This window comes from Engraulis encrasicolus, chromosome 8 (genome assembly GCF_034702125.1).
Source record: "Engraulis encrasicolus isolate BLACKSEA-1 chromosome 8, IST_EnEncr_1.0, whole genome shotgun sequence".
In the NCBI taxonomy this organism is placed as follows: Eukaryota; Metazoa; Chordata; class Actinopteri; order Clupeiformes; family Engraulidae; genus Engraulis; species Engraulis encrasicolus.
The window spans coordinates 56,094,666-56,107,165 of NC_085864.1; the positions used below are offsets into that span (position 1 = coordinate 56,094,666).

The 12,500-nt window shown below is 44.1% G+C and overlaps 1 protein-coding gene across 1 annotated transcript in view; it reads left to right on the plus strand.

Moving 5' to 3' along the window:
• dock10 (dedicator of cytokinesis 10) overlaps nt 1-12,500 on the plus strand; it is a 175,923-nt gene that overhangs the window by 571 nt on the left and 162,852 nt on the right. The window lies entirely within an intron of this gene.

The following is a 12,500-nucleotide window of genomic DNA, read 5'->3' on the forward strand; positions in this document are numbered from 1 at the left end:
GTGTGTGTGTGTGTGTGTGTGTGTGTATGTATCTCAACACCTTCACTTTAGCCCTTTGTAACCAGATGGGGTATACTAAGAAGCCGGTTCAGGAGTAAAACAGGTTAAGGTAAGAGGTAAATCACCTAATAGTCCTCCAGGATCTTCTATTAGATGATTTACCTCTTAGCTGAGTTGTGTACGTATCTCAACACCTTCACGTTAACCCTTTGTAAGCCATTGAGTTGTGCAGCTGTGCTGTATTGGCCGTGTGTGTTCCATGTCACCTGTTGAACTGCCGACAGTAACCGGCTGAGTTGTGTACGTATCTGAAACACTTTTGCTTTAACACCTTCACTCTGACCCTTCGTAACCAGAGGGCCGATACTAAGAAGCTGGTTCAGGAGTAAAGCAGGTTAAGATAAGAAGTAAATCACCTAATAGTCCTCCAGGCTCTTCTATTAGATGATTTACCTCTTAGCTTAACCCTATCCAGACCGGGCTTTTTTGGCATTCCTGGGACCGGGGGGGGGCTCTTTTGACCCCCCCCCCCTCATAACTTAGGAACCGAATGACGTATGACCACCAAACTTGAAGGGGATGATCTTCAGCCAAAGATCTATGAATAACATCAGTTTGGTGTCATTATTGGATATTATGATGTCATTATGACGTCATTTCCTGATTTTATTGCCCAAAATGTCACCTTAATGTATTTTCCATTTAACTTGGGTAATGCACATCCATTTTGGTTATTATGTGCATCAGACCACTTCAAATGTTCACAAGGGTGTCTGAAGCTCATGAAAATGTAAAAAAAATATGAAAAGTGATGATGATGAGGCTTAGATTAGTGATTTTTGGTCAGGCGTACCTGTCAGAAAACCATTGCCATGGCAACAACACAAATGATAAACCTAATCTTTTGGTATCACATTGTAGCCAACTTCATTCTAGGAAAAGTCACAAAGTTTCGTAGTCATAGCTTTAGTCATTCAGGAGTTATACAACATCAAAGTTGGTGCGGGCACTTTTAGCCCCCCCCCCGGTCTGGATAGGGTTAACCTGCTTTACTCCTGAATCAGCTGCTTAGTATAGGGACCTGTTGTAGTTGTGTAGTTGTGTAGTATTGGGCCTGTGTGTTGTAACCTGTTGTAGTTGTGTAGCTGTGTTGCATTGTATTGTGTGTTGTAACCTGTTGTAGTTGTGTAGCTGTGTTGTGTTGTATTGGGCCTGTGTGTTATATATCCAGTTATAGTTGTGTAGCTGTGTTGTGTTGGGCCTGTGTTTTGTTGTTACCTGTTGTAGTTGTGTAGCTGTGTTGTGTTGTATTGTGTGTTATATATCCAGTTGTGTAGCTGTGTTGCATTGGGCCTGTGTGTTGTTGTTACCTGTTGTAGTTGTGTAGTTGTGTTGTATTGGGTCTGTATGTTGTTGTAGCCTGTTGAAGTTTTGTAGCTGTGTTGTATTGTGTGTTATACGTATGTTACCAGTTATAGTTGTGTAGCTGTGTTGTAGTTGTGTAGTTGTGTAGTATTGGGCCTGTGTGTTGTAACCTGTTGTAGTTGTGTAGTTGTATAGCTGTGTTGTGTATTATATCCAGTTGTAGTTGTGTAGCTGTGTTGCATTGTGTGTTATACGTATGTTACCAGTTATAGTTGTGTAGCTGTGTTGTATTGGGCCTGTTATATATCCAGTTCAGTTTAACTGTGTTGTGTAGCTGTGTTGTATTGGGCATGTGTGTCGTTGTAGCCTGCTGAAGTTGTGTAGCTGTGTTGTGTGTTATATATCCTGTTGAGTTGTGTAGCTGTGTTGTGTTGTATTGGGCCTGTGTGTTATATCGTGTTGTAGTTGTGTAGCTGTGTTGTGTTGTATTGGGCCTGTGTGTTGTAACGTGTTATAGTTGTGTATAGCTGTGTTGTATTGTGTGTTATAGGTATGTCACCTGTTGTAGTTGTGTAGCTGTGTTGTATTGTATTGGGCCTGTGTGTTATAGGTATGTCACCTGTTGTAGTTGTGTAGCTGTGTTGCATTGGGCCTGTGTGTTGTAACATGTTGTAGTTGTGTAGTTGTGTTGCATTGGGCCTGTGTGTTGTAACATGTTGTAGTTGTGTAGCTGTGTTGTTATAACCTGTTGTAGCTGTGTAGTTGTGTTGTATTGTATTGTGTGTTATATATCCAGTTGTGTAGCTGTGTTGTATTGGGCTTGTGTGTTATATAACCTGTTGTACTTGTGTAGCTGTGTTGCATTGCATTGTGTAAATACGTATGCCACCTGTTGTAGTTGTGTAGCTGTGTTGTATTGGGTCTGTATGTTGTTGTAGCCTGTTGAAGTTTTGTAGCTGTGTTGTATTGTGTGTTATACGTATGTTACCAGTTATAGTTGTGTAGCTGTGTTGTATTGGGCCTGTGTTTTGTTGTTACCAGTTGTAGTTGTGTAGTTGTGTTGTATTGGGCTTGTGTGTCGTGACTGTTTATAAACATCCTTGGTGGGCACCGCAGAGGCTCCTGGAGGGCTACCTGGCGCCCGCAGGCACAATGTTGGCAGTACGCATTATAGGGCTACGGCACCTATCGAGCGGGGGAGCTGTGTTGTGTATTGGAGCTGTGTGTTAACTGTAGCTGTTGTATTGGGCAGTGTTGATGTCCTATTGGAGCTGTGTTGTGTTGGACCTGTGTGTTAACTGGAGCTGTGGTGTGTATTGGACCTGTGTGTTAACTGGAGCTGTTGTATTGGACCTGTGTGTTAACTGGAGCTGTTGTATTGGACCTGTGTGTTAACTGAAGCTGTTGTATTGGACAGTGTTGATGTGGTATTGGAGCTGTGTGTGCGTCGGGGTGATGTGATTTGTGATGTGATTTTTCTGACACATTCTGTTGTATTGGACAGTGTTGATGTCCTATTGTAGCTGTGTTGTGTATTGGACCTGTGTGTTAACTGTAGCTGTGTTGTGTATTGGACCTGTGTGTTGACTGTGGCTGTTGTATTGGACAGTGTTGATGTCCTATTGTAGCTGTGTTGTGTATTGGACCTGTGTGTTGACTTTAGCTGTGTTGTGTATTGGACCTGTGTGTTAACTGTAGCTGTGTTGTGTATTGGACCTGTGTGTTGACTGCAGCTGTGTTGTGTATTGGACCTGTGTGTTAACTGTAGCTGTGTTGTGTATTGGACCTGTGTGTTAACTGTAGCTGTTGTATTGGACCTGTGTGTTAACTGGAGCTGTTGTATTGGACCTGTGTGTTAACTGTAGCTGTTGTATTGGACCTGTGTGTTAACTGTAGCTGTTGTATTGGACCTGTGTGTTAACTGTAGCTGTTGTATTGGAGCTGTGTGTTAACTGTAGCTGTAGTATTGGACCTGTGTGTTAACTGTAGCTGTAGTATTGGACAGTGTTGATGTGGTATTGGACCTGTGTGTTGACTGTAGCTGTTGTAATGGACAGTGTTGATGTGGAATTGGACCTGTGTGTTCACTGTAGCTGTTGTGTTGGACAGTGTTGATGTGGTATTCGCAGCTGTGTGTGCGTCGGGGTGATGTGATTTGATTATTCCTTGCTGGTGTTCTTTAACACATTGAGCTGATGTGGAGCTGGCTGGGGATAGGCCTATTACTCCATTGGGCTGCTTCAATGTTGTCTTGGAGCTGTGTGTGTGTGTGTGTGTGTGTGTGTGTGTGTGTGTGTGTGTGTGTGTGTGTGTGTGTGTGTGTGTGTGTGTGTGTGTGTGTGTGTGTGTGTGTGTGTGTGTGCTTGCGTGCTTAAGAGTGGCTGGATAACATATGACTTAATGGATGTGTGCTGTCTCTGCATGTGTGTATAGCAGCAGCAATGCAGTGTGTGTGTGCGTGCGTGTGTGCGCGTGTACGGGAGTGTGTGTGTGTGTGTGTGTGTGTGTGTGTGTGCGTGCGTGTGTGCGCGAGTGCGTGCGCGATGTGTCCGCATGTGTCTGCATGTGTGTGCATGTGTCCGGATGAACATGTGCACGTTTGTGTGAGTGCATCAGTTTACAGTGTGTGTGTGTGTGTGTGTGTGTGTGTGTGTGTGTGTGTGTGTGTGTGTGTGTGTGTGTGTGTGTTTGTGTGTGTGTGTGAGTGCATCAGTTTACTCAAAAGGAAACTCAGCGCGCTCAAAATACCAAAATACCAAAATACCATCTTGACGTCATGCGCCCTTTTGGCTTTCAACAAACTTGGGCTTCCATGCCGTTTAATGCTGTGATGTACACACACACACACACACACACACACACATATACAAAAACACACACACACACACACACACACACACACACACACACACACACACACACACACGCGCGCGCGCACGCACGCACACACACACACACACACCGTCCTACAGTACATGTGGTTCATTTGCCAGAGAGACAGACAGCGTTTTTCGTAGTGTGTTTCCTCGTTTGTAGTCGTGGTTTATCCCTGTGTGTGTGTGTGTGTGTGTGTGTGTGTGTGTGTGTGTGTGTGTGTGTGCGTGAGTGTTTGTGTGTGTGCGTGCCGTGTTTTTCAGTTCCTAGTGTGTAGTCGTGGTCACTGCTGAGAGAGAGGTGGTACACGAACAGTAAATGTCATGAGTGTGTGTGTGTGTTTTGTGTTTGCGATTTTGTGTGTCTGTGAACAATGAGCGAAGGTGTGTGTGTGTGTGTGTGTGTGTGTGTGTGTGTGTGTGTGTGTGTGTGTGTGTGTGCGTGTGTGCGTGTGCTTGCATGTGCTTGTGTGCGCTTTTGTGCATGCGTGTGTGTGTGTGTGTGTGTGTGTGTTTGTGCGTGACTGCGTTCTCTGTTTCTAATTGTGTGTTCCTGAGTTTAATGTGGATATGAGAGTATCAGAGTGACGCATCCCCTCTCCTCTCCTCTCCATGTGTGTGTGTGCGCATATGTGAGTGTGTGTGTGCGCATTTGTGTGTTTGTGTGCGTGAGTGCATTCTCGTTCCCTCTACTTTCTGTCAGTGGAATTTCCCGTTGCTGTGGGCTAGCCCCCCAGCACACACACACACACACACACACGCACACACACACACACACACTCACACACACACACACACACACACACACACACACACACACACACACACACACACACACACACACACACACACACACACACACACACACACAAACACACACACACACAAACACACACACACACACACACACACACACACACACACACACACACACACCACGACACAGCAGTCTGCAGCATGATATTAGCATACATGGCCATTACTTATGACTAAACTCTTCAACATATTTATTAACTATTCATGCACATGCGTGACTGCATTTATGGATGTGATGTATGTTTAATGCAATTCAATAGGGTTTGTGACACAGCATTTTTTTACATATATTTATGCGGTATCAATGGATATGAATAGTGGAGGATAGTGGGGGCAGCCGTGGCCTAGTGGTTAGAGAGTTGCTCTTTCAATCTGGGGGTTGCCGGTTCGAATCCCCCCTGACCTCTCCCTACATCTCCATCCATGGCTGAAGTGCCCTTGAGCAAGGCCCCTAACCTCCCAATGCTCCAGGGACTGTAACCAATATCCTGAAAAATAATAGTTGTAAGTCGCTTTGAATAAATGAAAGCGTCAGCTAAGTGCAATGTAATGTAATGTATGAACTTAGATATGTGCTGTACGTTGCGAATTCATAATAAACCCATGAATAGATGAATATACTGTAGGCTATGATTTGAATGTGTTATAATAGATAGGTGGTGTTGGTGTTTAGCACCAGGCTGCTATTTTTAGCCATGACTTAGCTCATCTTTAGCTCTCTGTAGCTCCTCTGCATTATCTGCCATGATGGGTATAAAATGTCACCACTAGCGCTAACCTGTAGGTAGCTACAGCACATGTTGAGGCCTCCACATAGCCAGAGCTACTAGCTTTAGCAATGACTTAGCTGATATTCAGGTCTCATAATGGGTATGAATAGATTATATAGGCTACTGTATGCTTTGAATGCATTGTAACAGTGACGTGCAGTGAAGGGTATGGTAGGGTAGGCAGTAAATATAGAATATATATATATTTATATATATATATATTAACGGTGGGTTCGGTCCTCCCCCAGAAAAAAATGTATTTCTTAGATGCAATTTCCTGCATTTTAACCAAATCTGGAGAGTCACTATCAGCTAAAAACTTTTACAAAAGACTAAAAACTTTGAACAAATAGTCCCCTTTCATGCAGATCTGAAATGTAACGTGTGTGTGTGTGTGTGTGTGTGTGTGTGTGTGTGTGTGTGTGTGTGTGTGTGTGTGTGTGTGTGTGTGTGTGTGTGTGTGTGTGTGTGTGTGTGTGTGTGTGAGAGAGAGAGGGGGGCCTTATGCCACAAGGTATGGTTTGAATAGGCAAATAGGCCTATTCACATAAACATGTTGATATGGTCTTTAATGTGCATTAGTAGGCCTATGTTTCTCTAAATACTGTAAATATAAAGTAGGCTATAAGATGCCATCAGTGCTTAACCACCACAGCTCTAATAACTAAATAAGTAAATAGGCTACACTATTTAGACATTTGGACATTGTCAGTAGACCTAAATCTGAAACAATAAGTGAAAACATAATTTCAATTTCTTGAAAAGGCCAGCTACACTTATTTGTTTTGCCAAATTGCCAAATTAGCTCCAGGACCCATACTTTGTACACCTTTAAGGACCTGTAGGCCTACATTTTACAATAATAATTTAGAAAGCTACAACATTTTGGGGGAAAAGCTTTAACTTTTGGCTTTAGCAGTTGATTTTGTTGCTCTTCTGTTCTGTTTATTCTGTTGCAAATGCCAGGGTGTTTCACATGGATGGAGGGTGGCACAGTGTAGCCTACTTTTGAAGATAAAATGTCTAGTCCACCAACTGTGAATCACACCATAGCATGTGAGGGGGAAACGATTTACATTTAGCAATAAACCAACCTAGGTAACAGCTCCTGCTTCACTGCCGCGTTTTGTGCTGATAATCAAACACTCACAGACAAGAAGGAAAGTAGGCAAGGGGGCGGATTGCTTGCAAACATGACCCGTGCATTCAGACAGTATCGAGTAAACCAACGAAACCACTTCTGAGACTCATTCTTGTGCGTGATAGTATTCTCAAACACTTCAGCTACGGATGTGCAAGGTGTTTCAAATTAAGTCAATTTGTGAGTGCGGAAGCACTCCGAGAAACCATCCCCAGTCAATCGTCCTGTTCCACGTTGATCTCGACTCGCACACCGCGCACTTCAAAAGAACGCAGCTGCACTTGCTAACAGGCTCCACACAACTCACGCATTGCGTAGTCATCATCATAATAAATTAGGGAAATGGAGTCATGTCGTACGCTCAAAAAACAATCTCGCGTCCATAATAACACACACACGGTCTATTCATGTCCACCACCGCACAACCAATCTTCAATGTCAACACCCTGACAAACGGTGACAACAAAAGGCACCACGAAAAAACTTGAGCATGTTCATGTTAAAAGGCTACCCGCAGCATAATAATTAGATGAATCTTACCTTAAAGCAGAATCACAAGTAGGCTGTGTTTTTCATGCAAGCTAGTTCCATTAAAAGCCCGGGGTGGTTGACATGATGAAGACATTTTGTCCAGTGCAAACTACTTGAAGCTGCTACCCATCTGATGTTGAATATTTCCACAATGCAGCGATTGCAAACGGCTCAGCTGTCTGTCACTTGAACCGTCTTTCTTGCTACTTCTCGGCATTTTTTTTAAATAATAAAAACAAAAAGCCAAAGACTGCCATGTTTTCTTTCCGATACGGCTAGAGATTTGAACAAGCCTTGCCTTGCTAGTTGTTGCTATCATAGCTGCCTGTAGGGCAGAAATTGGCTACTACCTGAATTGTAACAATTTTTCATTTTGGGCGCTGTGATTGGCTCACATACTCCCGCCACAGAGTAAAGGCTCTGCTTTTAGTCCCATTGACAAGCTATGTGACAACTTAATACGCATGCGCAAACTTCTACATTGACAGCATTGAAGGCAGGGTAGGCAGAGGAAAAGCGAGCCTTACCGGGCTGCCTGGCTGGCATTCGAAAGCTCTGCTTTCAGCCTGTCTCTGCTACCAGCCGGGACTGCGCGTTGCCACGGCAACCTGCCCAAGCCTGAGCGCTTTGCTTCGTGCGATTACTTAGGTTTTTGATCGTTGTCCTGTGTATACTGTACTTTAAACAGCTCATAATTTATGCTGAATCAATGTTATTGTTGTGTAGGCCTATGTGAACTCTGAAGAATATTTTTTTAAACACGTGTTAGTTTTTATTTTTAAGACATTTATCCCAGGGTAGGCACTGCCTACCCTGCCTACCCTGACCGCACGTCTCTGCATTGTAATATATATCTGCTGTATGTTTTGAATGCGTAATAAGCTCATATGCAATATAGTCTTGTGCGTGAAAGCTTACTAGAAAATTGGCCTCCACACTGGCTTTTTAACTGTTTGAGTTTCTGGGGATAGGTAAGCGATTAGAGTGTCAGACTTGTAGCCCAAAGGTTGCCGTCTCGACTCCCGACCCGCCAGGTTGGTGGGGGGAGTAATCAACCAGTGCTCTCCCCCATCCTCCTCCATGACTGAGGTACCCTGAGCATGGTACCGTCCCGCCGCACTGCTCCCTTGGGGCGCCATTGGGGGCTGCCCCCTTGCACGGGTGAGGCATAAATGCAATTTCGTTGTATTGCGTGTGCAGTATTCACTTGTGTGGTGTGCAGTGCTGTGTCACGATGACAATGGGAGTTGGAGTTTCCCAGGTGGACTTTCACTCTCTTCTTCTTAGTCACTGTTTCTCTGATCGATCTTGTGGCAGCTTGATAACCGTTTGGCCCCACACACAGACCACTTTTTTTCTTGTAAGGCTTTCACCTTCAGTCGTGGTCGCTTCAGTCATTGTGTTCAGTGTGCAGTGTGCACTTGTGTGGTGTGGAGTGCTGTGTCACGATGACAATGGGAGCTGGAGTTTCCCAGGTGGGCTTTCGCTCTCTTCTTCTTAGTCACTGTTTCTCAGATCGATCCCAGTGTGGAGAGGCAGTTTGAATAATAGCTGTTTGGTCCCACCCAAAGACCACTTTTTTTCTTTCACCGTCAGTCGTGTGTGATGTGATGTGAGGTTATTTACGCACTCCATTTCCTGATCTCTCTTTTGACATCTCTCTTGATGAACTTGATGTTCTATATCTATTTAAAAATACGAGGCGGTCTTGTCTTGTCCTATGTCCTATGTCATCGTGTGTTTTTGTCCGGGGGGGGGTTGTGTTGTGTTTGTTTATTGGGTGTTTTTGTTTTCTGTTTGTTTTTGTAACTATCAGATGCACTGTTAATGGACTGTCAAAGACAAATAAGTTATCTATCTATCTATCTATCTATCTATCTATCTATCTATCTATCTATCTATCTATCTATCTATCTATCTATCTATCTATCTATCTATCTATCTATCTATCTATCTATCTATCTATCTATCTATCTATCTATCTATCTATCTACCACATTAGTCCAGGTCAAGTGTTCAGTGGTAAATCATCTAATAGACGAGTCTGGAGTCCTCATTGATAATAACCAGCTTCTAATAGTCTGGAGTCCTCATTGATGATAACCAGCTTCTTCTGCGTACGTGTGTGTGTGTGTGTGCGTGCGTGTGCGCGTGCATGTGTGCGTGTGTGTGTTCAGCTGCAGTGCATGTGTGGTCAGCTTGACGTTAAGAGGATGTTTATGACATGTTAATGTGTGCACGTGTGTGTGTGTGTGTGTGTGTGTGTGTGTGTGTGTGTGTGCATGTATGCATATATGCGTGTGTGTGTGTGTGTGTGTGTGTGTGTGTGTGTGTTCAGCTGCAGTGCATGTGTGTTCAGCTTGGCGTTAAGAGGATGTTTATGACGAGCTCCACTGGTTGTAAAAAATGTAAAAATCCTAAATGCAGCGTATATGTGTCTCCAGGACACAATGGGTTAAGTGATGCACTACCATCATTACCACTCTGGTCACAGCAAGTATATAACGCTGTGTCTTTATAAAGCAGGTCAAGCTGACTACACTGAATACAGTATGTTGTTACTGACGTGCTGCGCTGCAGGTAGGCTGCATGTGTAATGTGTGTGTGTCTGTCTGTGTGTGTGTGTGTGTGTGTGTGTGTGTACATGTGTAACGTGTGTGTGTGTGTACATGTGTAACGTGTGTGTGTGTGTGTGTGTGTGTGTGTGTGTGTGTGTGTGCGTGTGTGTGTGCGTGTGCGTGTGCGTGTGCGTGTGTGTGTGTGTGTGTGTGTGTGTGCGTGCGTGCATGTGTGTGTGTGTGTGTGTACATGTGCAGTGTGCGTGTGCGTGTGTGTGTGTTTGTGTGTGTGTGTGTGTGTGTATGTGTGTATGCGTGTGTACATGTGCAGTGTGCGTGTGTGTGTGTTTGTGTGTGTGTGTGGGGGTGTGTGCGCGTGTGTGTGTGTGTGTGTGTGCGCTTGTGCTGTACTGATCTTGAGTTGCATGCGTAAGTGTTGCACTGATGCTGCAGTGCAGGCTGAGAGCACCAGATCACAAGTGAGAAGTTCTCGTAGGCGAGGACGGTGTGACGAGGACGGTGTGGTTTGGTGTGGTTTGTTATTGGCTGTTACAAATGTGGTGCATGCATAGTCATAACCAATTGTGTCAGTTGTATTCAAACAAGCTGCGAGCTTCCATTAGTCAAGCAATGTACATAATCATCTTTGGCTCTCTACCCCAGGGTAGCACTTTAGGAGGAGCATCCACACTGTCTTTGATATCAGAACGATTGTCCAAAGCACAACACACACACACACACAAGTTGTACCAGCTGAGGTCATTGACCCACATACTGCAGTGTAATGCAGTAGAATGCAATGGGGTGCAATAGAATGCAGTGGGGTGCAGTAGAATGCAGTAGAATGCAGTGGAATGCAGTAGAATGCAGTGGGGTGCAGTAGAATGTTGTGGGGTGCAGTAGAATGCAGTGGAGTGCAGTAGAATGCAGTGGGGTGCAGTAGAATGCAGTGGAATGCAGAGGGGTGCAGTGGGGTGCAGTAGAATGCAGTAGAATGCAGTGGGGTGCAGTCAGGGCTCTAAATTAACACACGCCAACCCGCCAAACACGGGTGAAAATTAATTTTGGCTAGTAGAAAAAAATACCTACCCACCAATTTGGTTAGTAGCGCCCGAGTACAGTAAATTATGAACGGTAAACCGCTGCTCTGACGAACGTTAGACGGCGAGATTTCCTACATTACCCATGGACCCTAGCGTCACGACGTAGCCTCCCACCGTGGGCTTTCCAGTGCAGAGAGCGGCAACTCCATGCTATTGCGCGCGCCAGGATTGAAAACATTTCAGACGATCAGCCTTCTGTCAGCTAAGCTGCGCTCACACTATTCTGACAGGCAGCTCTCCTCCTATGCTCTCGTCGCTTTCGCTACAACCTTTTTTAACGTCACTACTGCTATTATTACTATATGAACCTTGCTGTAACAGGCTGCATTTTTGAAGCAGCGAGGCCCTGACCGTTTCAATAACAGGACGCAGATTATGTATAGAGCTACTTCTGTTCTGTAGACTATGTTTTGTGCGAGTGATGAGAATGTGTCGGGGGTTAGAGCAAGGTTCTGTGTGTTGGTGAATGCTAGTAGTAATTGTAACCGTAATAATAGTGACGTTAAAAATGAGTGGTTGTGGAACGAAATAGCGACAAGGGCAGAGGAGGAGAGCTGACTCTCAGAGTAGTGTGACCGTAGCTGTCAGTTCAGTTGTCTTCTAAAATGTTCCGAGTCCTGGCGCAACTAAGTTGGAAAGCCCACGCCATCGTAAAGACAAAAAAAAGCAACCAACGACGAAGCTGTGGAAGTAACAAAGGAAGCGAAGATTCCCGAGATATTATTTACTTTTAGTTAAACTAGGCTTCTTGTCATTTTGTTGCGCGTGGTAGAGAAGAACTCCTCCTCTCTCCCCTCCTTTTCCTCTCATCTCTTCTGTGTGGTTTGGCTGTGTGCTTGGTTACTGTATGTTAAAGGTCTGTTATGTGAGTGGCTTGTGTGATGTGATTCAGCTGTTTTCAGAGGAATTGAACAAAAACTAATCAAATTCATTAGGCCTAAGTAATGAAAGTAAAAAATAAAGCAGAAGTTAAAAAATAATTAAAAAAATATAGCCTATAATATGCTTATTATGTAGGCATATAGTAGGCTAGCCTATGCAGGCCTATAGTCTATATGTGTTGTAGAAATAGTTGAACAAAATGACCATAATAATAATAATAATAATAATAAACTAGCCTAATGCATAGTTTATTTTGGCGAGATTAAAAAAATGGCTAGTTGAACTCCTGTTTGGCTGGTAAGAAAAAATGTCCACTAGCCAAATTGGCTGGTGGTGGAAAAAGTTAATTTAGAGCCCTGGGTGCAGTAGAATGCAGTGGGGTGCAGTAAAATGCAGTAGAATGCAGTAGGGTGCAGTAGAATACAGTAGAATGCAGTGGGGTGCAGTAGAATGCAGTGGAA